The sequence below is a fragment of the Pongo abelii genome, chromosome 7 (genome assembly GCF_028885655.2).
Source record: "Pongo abelii isolate AG06213 chromosome 7, NHGRI_mPonAbe1-v2.0_pri, whole genome shotgun sequence".
In the NCBI taxonomy this organism is placed as follows: domain Eukaryota; kingdom Metazoa; phylum Chordata; class Mammalia; order Primates; family Hominidae; genus Pongo; species Pongo abelii.
Window position 1 is genome coordinate 146,309,572 of NC_071992.2, and position 9,568 is coordinate 146,319,139.

General features: G+C 39.8%; 1 protein-coding gene across 16 annotated transcripts in view; it reads right to left on the reverse strand.

The window, feature by feature from the left end:
• The window catches only part of CYRIB (CYFIP related Rac1 interactor B), a 177,032-nt gene that overhangs the window by 88,319 nt on the left and 79,145 nt on the right, over window positions 1-9,568 (reverse strand). For 2 of the 16 annotated variants that reach the window (XM_054560833.2, XM_063726270.1), the window contains exon 1: window positions 6,894-7,162. The gene's annotated coding sequence lies outside the window, so the exon portion shown is untranslated. 16 annotated transcript variants of the gene reach the window in all.

Consider the following 9,568-nt stretch of genomic DNA (forward strand, 5'->3'; position numbering starts at 1 on the left):
TAATGGTTGCAAAGCTGAATAAATTTACTAATAATCACTGAATTGTGCATTTGAAATGGATGAATTTTATGGTGTATAAAGTATACCTCAATAAAATTGTTTTTAAAAAGATGGTGAAAAAAAGTTAGTACATAATTATGTTTACTGAAGGAATGATTAGGTTTCTCTAGATGCCAAAGCCAAAAACCAGTGAGAAAACAAAACATTTTAAATGAAAACATAAATTAAAATAGCATACCAAAATGGCACACATACCACTTATCCCCATTATATAAGTGATTTTCACTTTCTACCTTTTAGTGGAATACTTCTAAGGGTCATGATTAGGTACAGGAATTTGTTACAAGACTTTATGTGCAATGTAACCTGGATACAGTGGTTAAAACTACCTGGAATAAATTGTCTTAGGGTACCGGTACCTGTTTAGTCCTACTTTATGACATAGGATAGTTTCTATAATACAGTTAACCAGTTATGCTTTTAAAAACAAAACTGGCGAGGTGCGGTGGCTCATGCGTGCAATCCCAGCACTTTGGGAGGCTAAAGCAGGTGGATCACGAGGTCAGGAGTTCGAGACCAGCCTGACCAACATGGTGAAACCCCATCTCTACTAAAAATAGAAAAATTCGCTGGGCATGGTGGCACGTGCCTGTAATCCCAGCTACTCAGGAGGCTGAGGCAGGAGAATCACTTGAACCCGGGAGGCAGAGCTTGCAGTGAGCCGAGATCGCGCCACTGCACTCCAGCCTGAGTGACAGAGCGAGACTCTGTCTCAAAAAACAAACAAACAAATAAACAAAACTGTTCATTCATCTCTTACTTATGAGACCCTAACAAGATCCTAGAAGGGATCTGAGAGACAAGGGGCAGTAAAAGAACTTCACAAAAAGTTCCACTTGCAGACCTCAACTAGGAAGAATTGTGAAGTGCTTATATATATTTTTTAAATTATTTAAATCCATAGGCTACCTTCCTACCCAAACTAGGCATACTGAAAATGGTTTAAAAACCTTAATTTTAATAAAACACTATTTTTAAAAGTTGCTTATAAGGCATGAACAATGAAAATCTGCTAAAACTAAGTTCTTAAAAGATACACATTTAAAATGTTAATAGACTACTAAGAGGTCAGTGCCACATACCAAAGACTGAACACTGGCCAGTTGTCACCATCGCACATACCACAATGGAACTCTGGCACACCCATTTCAAAAGGTTGCCAACCAGGCTACATATTTTGACTACTGCTTCAACATACTGTTCTATAAATAAAAAGACAAAGCTTTAGTTTAACTATATTCACATTTTAATACAGGCAGTTCCAATTATCAAAAAGACTTTCCAAAATGCTTCATCCCTCATTTTCAGGGATCCACCTGCTTTTACCCACTGGCAACTGAGAACTAGCTCCATAGCAAGAAGATTGTTTTAAGTTTCCAAGTCTCTAAATTCATGTATGCTTTAACCCAAATGAATGGAATAAATGAAGCTGACTTCTCCATACTTTTGAAAAAAAACTCGGTAAATATATTTACTAAATACCAGGACACATTTAGTATTTAACAGTTAAATCAAAATAAATTCAAATACAACAAATAATCTTCAGCAAGTTAGCTTTCAAAATAACATTTTTACAAGACTTGTTTACAGAAAATAACTGGGAGGATAATTTATAAGATGCTAATAAATAAAATGGAGCCCTACTCCCCTAAAAAAAAAAAAACAAAGAAAAATTGTGAATTTGAACATTCCCTTCACTAACCATGCTAGCCTCTCATTTACCTAAATCTATACATATAAAGGGAAAGAAGCCTCCCTGAAAATGTTCTTAATTAACATCATTTAGTTTGTCGGAATTTGCCAGAATTTGAAGTAGAGAACTGTGGTTTGATATAAAGAAAGCAAACTAATCTCATACCTTGCATCCCAAGATGGTTTTCTCATATTTCACTTAAATTCAATGTCCTTGAAATTCTCAAAACCCTGTGATCTCTTTCAAATTGAAAGATGTATGAACATGTCAGTCATTACTTTTTGAGTAAATGTTATTAAAGTGACCAACTCATCTTTGAGAAAATTAATCTCAAATTTCCACCAAGGTCATTACATATAACTTTGCCCTCAAAAACAGATTAAAAAATGAACAGCACCAATAATAATAATATGTGTCGTGTTCTTATCACATGCCAGGAACTTTTTGAGACGGAGTCTCCCTCTGTCACCCAGGCTGTAATGCAGTGGCATGATCTCGGCTCACTGCAACCTCCACCTCCCAGATTCCAGTGATTCTTGTGCCTCAGCCTCCCAAGTAGCTGGGATTACAGGCGTGCACCACCACACCCAGCTAATCTTTGTATTTTAAGTAGAGACAAGGTTTCACCATATCAACCAGGCTGGTCACAAACTCCTGGCCTCAAGTGATTTGTCCACCTCAGCCTTCCAAAGTGCTGGGATTGCAGGCGTGCGTCAGTATGCCTGGCACTTCTTTAAATGTCAGATTTAATGAGGTATTATTTATATATGTTAGGAAATGATTCTTCATAAGTACCTTCTTTTTTTTTTTTTTTGAGATGGAGTTTCACTCTTGTTGCCCAGGCTGGAGTGCAGTGGCGCGATCTCGGCTCACCGCAACCTTCACCTCCCAGGTTCAAGCGATTCCTCCTGCCTCAGCCTCCTGAGTAGCTGGGATTACAGGCGCTCGCCACTTCACCCAGCTAATTTTTTGCATTTTCAGTAGAGACAGGGTTTCGCCATGTTGGGGAGGCTGCTTCATAGGTATCTCTTTTGCATACAGTACAGGCAGAGGTACCAGCTGCCCTTTGCTCTAGAGAGTTATCTTTTCAAGAATGTTTGTAGAGTGAACAGTCTTGAGAAATAAAGATAGCATCTCCTTCTGGAGCAAAGGACAAGCATGCTTACTGTCTGTTCAGTATAATAAATATAATGTATCCCTCCAGAGCAAAGGGCAGGCATGCTTATTGCCCATTAGAAAAGATCTGGGTTCCCTTAACTCAGGGCTTCTCTCCAACAAGATAGCCCACTGTGTGTACAAATACTACCTGGTCCTCTTCATGTCATCCTGTAGACTGAGGCTCAGAAAACCAGCACAAATGCTGATACTCTGGCTGCTACTATTATAGAGAATAATAATCTGCCCTTGATCTTTAACACAGGAGTTTCACGTCTGCTACCAGATTCCATGAAAATGTGGCAGGATAACTTATTAGCTTGCAAGTAGGATAAAATCTCAGACTATCATGGTTCTTGACAGTTCTGGGGAAAGAGGATGGGATGCTGACATAGCCATAATTCTCTAAGAGAAAGGATAAAGGCCCTGCAGACTGAGTTCTGGGACAAGGGAAGATACCCTGGAATCTGAGAGTGATCCTAGTGGTGGATGGGAAGAAGGTGGGAATAAAGACTCCCCCACCTGTTTACCTGTTAATGAACAGGGTGGAATTAATGTTTAGAAACTGAGCAGTGAGAAGTGAGGCTGAAATTAGCCACCCAAATGGTGGGCTGGTAGTTGTTCACTATCTTCTGGGCTGGTGGAAGGACGGGAGTATCATAACAATAAGGGCAACAGGCCCCATGGTCCCACGTGAAAGGCTGTGGCTATGACTGCTGAGCCAAGGAATCCCCTAAACTAAAAGAAATGGTGTAAGTAATGATGACCTTGCTGCCAACTACAGAGCTTCAAGTGGACCAGAAACATTAAACTGCGAGAGAACGACCCAAAGTGAATGTAAAGCCTTGATTACCAGCACCAAGTTGCTCTCTCCCCCTCCACACTCCCTGATCCCTCTCTGCTCCCACCCCCAAACTCTTCTGCTTTAATGAGAAAGATGGTTAGGAATGGGGCTGAGGTCTCCCTGGTCCCCAAGATGGACTGAAGGCCAGACATACAAGGAGGTTTGCCCAGAGAAGTTCAGGGAGAGACTCAAAATTTTATGGTTCTCTTGGAAATAGGCACCCAGGTAACCATTCTATCTAGTCCTGTCAGATGGACACCCAGATTAAGCTAACAGGGTCTGGGCAGGGTTTACAATGGTTAGGAAAATAAATGTGACTTATGGGTGGGATGTTTTGGACCAATTCAATGTGCTTATTGTTGCCTCTACATCATAATGTATAGTAAGAACTGATAAGCCGGGTGCAGTGGCTCGCACCTATAATCCCAGCACTTTGGGAGGCCGAGGCGGGCGGATCACTTGAGATCAGAAGTTCAAGACCTGACCAACGTGATGAAACCCTGTCTCTAGTGAAAATATAAAATTAGCTGGGCATGGTGGCATGCGTCTGTAGTCCCAACTACTCAGGAGGCTGAGGTAGCAGAATCACTTGAACCCAGGAGGCGGAGGTTGCAGTGAGCCAAGATTGCGTCATTGCACTCTGGCCTGGGTGACAGGGTGACAGAGTGAGACTCTGTCACAAAAAAAAAAAGAAGAAGAAGAAGAAGAACCTGATGTGTTATGTGCTTGTACTTTAAAGACTCACTCAAGAGCTAGTGAGGGTTTTTCCAATCAGAAAGGGCTGTACGTATAAAAGTGTACTAGTACCTTTGGGGCCCCACAATCCTAAGGATCACTTTGAGCCATAAGTCTCATGATTTCACTGATTAGAGGATTTGGCAAAAGGAGGCAGCCTCCACCTACAGGTGCCCCTTGGGGTTTTGAACGCTTTGCCCCCCTGACACAGCAATCAAGTTTACGTCTTCCAAAAAGCAGCTATTAGCTTGCTTCTGGATTCCAGTGGAAATTGAATGCCTAACTCATGGAGGCCTCATGGAGTCTCCAGCCTGATGATCCTATTTCGAGTTGGGTCAGCTTACACTCAATGACTAACAATGCGGTAAATCAATGGAAAATGCTTATGTGAAACACACCTGGCTTAGGCTTAGCCCCAAGAAGGATCTCAACTTTACATGAAAAAGGGCTGGCACCTAGCCCTTTGGGGAAAACTTTATCCCCTACTCTACCACTGGAGGCAAAGCTACTGGCTCAATGAAGCCCACATCCAGTAAATCATCACATCTTATAGATTTGACATCATCAATATTCTTTCCTGGACTTTAGCAACAGCCTTTTAACTTGTCTCCCTGTATCCAATCTCACTTCACCTTTAATACATTCTCCAAAAGCAGTCACGACAATCTTTCCAAAAGACAACTTGAGTATTTTACTCTCCCCTATTAAGATCCTATAATAGTTTCCCCATTGCCTGCAGCTGGAACTGAATGGGACTTGTTAACATGACTCATGCAGATGGTTTACTTCTCCTCCACCTCTTTAGCTTCCTCTTTCCCACTCTTCCTTTACAACCTCCATTGCTGTCATACTATAACCAGTATCAGTTTCTAACACGACTTCTCTTATCTTCAGGCTTTTTAGCTCACACTCTCTCTTCCTATCCCCACGTAAACTCTCCCTCTTGACTGACTGGTCTACTCTTCAGGTCAGAGTTTAGATGACATTACAACAGGGACTTTTATCTTTACTAGTTAAGATTAGGTACCCAAGGCCAAGGCGGGCAGATCACGAGGTCCGAAGATCCGAGACCAGCCTGGCCAACATGGTGAAACCCCATCTCTACTAAAAATACAAAAATTAGCCAGGCATGGTGGCTTATGCCTGTAATCCCAGCTACTGGGGAGGCTGAAGCAGAAGAATCTCTTGAACCAGGGAGTCGGAGGCTGCAATGAGCCGAGATCGCGCCACTGCACTCCAGCCTGGCGACAGTGAGGCTCCATCTCAAAAAAAAAAAAAAAAAAAAAAGATTAGGTACCCATGTAACATGTATCACTGAATTCATACTCTTTCTGTATCTTCTATTCATTGTAAGGAAGAACCACAAATGATTTATTCACTGTGATATAACCCCACTTATGTGCTCGATAACTACTTGGGTAGTTAATGGCAATCTATATACCACATATTGTGCCAGGTGATCAAAAACAAAATTATGTTTAATAATCTCTGACTTAGAAATACATTAGGAAAATTATATGCTGCCTTCCTTGTTATGCTGAATTGAAATTAACATAAAAATTTCACAACAGTTTAGTGAGGCATGTAAGAGGGACATTATTCCCATTTAATAATCTGAGGATCTTCATATTATCACATAAAGCAAATTTGTCAAATTAAATTCAATGTTTTTGTCCATACATACTAGAATGTTACAATGAGAAGAATCTCTCAATTAGAGGATTTTTACTGATTAGAGGATTTGGCAAAAGGTCAAGTCAACAAGTCAACAAACTATAAAAGTGTACCCCAAGTCACAGATTTCAGATTTCATTTAAACTAGTGCATTCAATTCTCTACTATCCTCACTAAGACAGAGAAATGGCATAAATAATCCTTAAATTATAATATCACATTATGATATGTCATATGATAGGTCATAATATATATTATGATATATTATGTCATATTGCGGCTGACCAGGTCTCACTAATGCAGGCCTCCACAACAACTGTTTCAGTACTGACTAAGTGGTTAAGTTAAATATTAAAAGCCAGTGCCCTTAAACAAAGCCTGGGATTAACAAAAGCCCATCACGAGTTTTGCCTAGGCCTTTCCTAGGCCTTAAAGCATGACAAAATAATGAAGGAATTCTTAAGAGGACCCATTTAGCATTAAACAAGTTTTATCGTGGGTCTGAAGAAACTCCCTAGGCCTTCACTAACAAGTTTACTGGGGGTCCGAAGGAATTCCCCAAACCTTCATGATTTCGCAGGAGACAACATAAGGGTAATCACCCCCAGCAACTGGACCCATTTAGATTAAGTAAACTTACTGAGGGTCCAGAGGAGGCTCTTCAGGACTTAGACCTTAGTTATAGATTAAAAGAAGTTAATCACTTATGTATTTAGATGAATGCACACTTACACATAGACATATAGCTTAGAAGGCATATATGCTCTGGAAAACTTTGTAATTTTGAGTTGGTCTGGCAATAATTTCCAGGCCTTCTCCCTATAACTGGTTGCAGAAAATAAAAACTCGCTTCCTCTCCAGTTCACCTGCATCTCGTTATTGGACCACAAGAAATAGCAGAGTGATCCTCAGTTTGGTCCAGAAACAGTATGACATATTATGTCACATTATGACATCCGGGACTATGTCATAATTTCTTTCTTAGCAAGTGTCTTCTGAAAATGCTTGACCTAAAGTAGTATTCAGGTTAATTTGGATTATCTGAAGACATGCCAATGTATGACCGGAAGGAATAAATATTCTAGATTAATGGTCCCCAACCTTTTTGGGACCAGGAAATGGTTTCGTGGAAGACAATTTTTCCACGGACAGGGCGACAGGAGGAATGGTTTCAGGATGAAACTGTTCCACCTCAGATCACCAGGCGTTAGATTCTCACACGGAGCACAAAACCTGGATGCCTCTAATGCACAATTCACAAGGTTCACGCTACTATGAGAATCTAATGCTATCTCTGCTGATCTAACAGGAGGCAGACCTCAGGGAGTAATGCCGCTCACCTCCTGTTGTGCAGTCCGGTTCCAAACAGGCCACGGCCCAGGGGTTGGGGACCCCTGCTCTAGACACAGTAGAAAGGGTCTGTATCAATCTAGAATTTAATATATATCATACATAATGCATCAACTAAAATATACCAAGAAGAGATTACTGCATTAGCAAAAAATAACTGTACAGGACTCAGGCTTCACAGTGTCACATACAATAGTACCTTAATGTTGATGATCAATCTTTTCAAAATGAATTAAATAGCTACAAAAATATATCTCTGCATTAAGTCTTCTACTTAAACAAAATCACACGACATCTTTGACAGTAGTCATTCTGACCCATGGTACCATTATCCAGATGTGAAGGTGTGTTGCAAGAAATGTTTATATTTAAATAATCAAAATTCTAAGAATGATTTCTTTGTTTAAAAAGTTTACAAATGTGACTCATTTGCATTCTAATTACTTGCATAAGTGGGAAAGGGGTGAAGCTATAGCTAGCTGTCAATCCTGTATATGCTTACAGGAGAGTACAGAACAAGTGAACATTATCCATCCTCCTTGGCAGCTGAAAAAGAAAAAGTTTTGAGATGAGCTGTTTTAAGTATGTTTTACAAATACTTAATATAAAATATAAGACCTCAAATTAGTACGCTGAAATACAATTTAAGTAAACGTGATGGGTTCAAATGCCAGTCTTCAACATCTCTCACTTGGGAGCATACTTGAACAAGTATACCTAATTGGAAATATTTAATTATGATTAATGGCATACCTCTAACCTAAGCTCTCTAAGCCTTACTTTCCTAATGTTAATTAGGAATTAAATAAAAGTTAACCTACACATTACAGAGTTGTTATAAAACTAACCTAATGGTTATAAGGAATCTGGCAAACAGTAGGTGTTCAATACTACAGCATAATTAAGAGCCAGGATTTAGTGAACTGATCATAATATAGAATGAGTTCACACATCCAAGAACATTTATGTATAATTTTAGAAACTCTAAATGCCCAAGAAATTATTTGAATTCACTGCTGTTCATGAATGCTGACAAGATACACATATCAAGTGCCCATTCTAAGCAAACAAATCCATTCTATGAACTAAAGTATAACACAAAATCATGTCTATACTTCCTCACCCAAAGATCTCAAAGCAAATTAAATAATCCAATATAGCAGTCTTTTTTTTTTTTTTTTTTTTTTTTGAGTCAGAGTCTTGCTCTGTCACCCAGGCTGGAGTGCAGTGGCGAGATCTGGGTTCACTGCAAGCTCCGCCTCCCGGGTTCACGCCATTCTCCTGCCTTGGCCTCCTGAGTAGCTGGGACTACAGGTGCCCGCCACCGCGCCCGGGGAATTTTTTTGTATTTTTGGTAGAGACGGGGTTTCACCGTGTTAGCCAGGATGGTCTCGATCTCCTGACCTTGTGATCCGCCCGCCTCGGCCTCCCAAAGTGTTGGGATTACAGGAGTGAACCACTGCGCCCAGCCAGCAGTCTTAAAAATATACAAGATACCTGAAAAAACTACAGCTCAGAGCAATCAACATCTTTTTCAAAATTTTTTGCCACATAATTACAAAATGCTGTTACAGTCTAAGATTCTTTGACCTTGCCATTAACTCAATTGTTCAAAACATAATTATTGAGTATCCACTATGCACCAGGCAGGCACTGTGCTAAACTCTGGTGTAGTTACAGAAAAGAAGAGACCAAAAATAGGAGGTATGCCACTAAGCTATTTCCAACTATTATAGTCTTGTTTTCCTTAAACAATGTAAGAGAAAATTCTAAGTTCTCACAGTTGAATGCATTAATACTTAGTAAGAGTCAAGTAACCTCAAATAAGTGACAATCCAGTATCTTCCCCCATGGAGACTTGGAGTAAAATAAGCACCCCTCTATACTTCTCCATCAATTGTTATTTACTATGTAAAGATAAATGACCATTTCAAATATGAGTCAAATAATCTCAAGAGGGACACTAATTTAACCTGTAAATTTTTAAAACCCGTTTATTCCTGGAGAGTTCAGAGAAATAAATTTTAAACTGGATTAATTTAAATGTCAATCAAAAA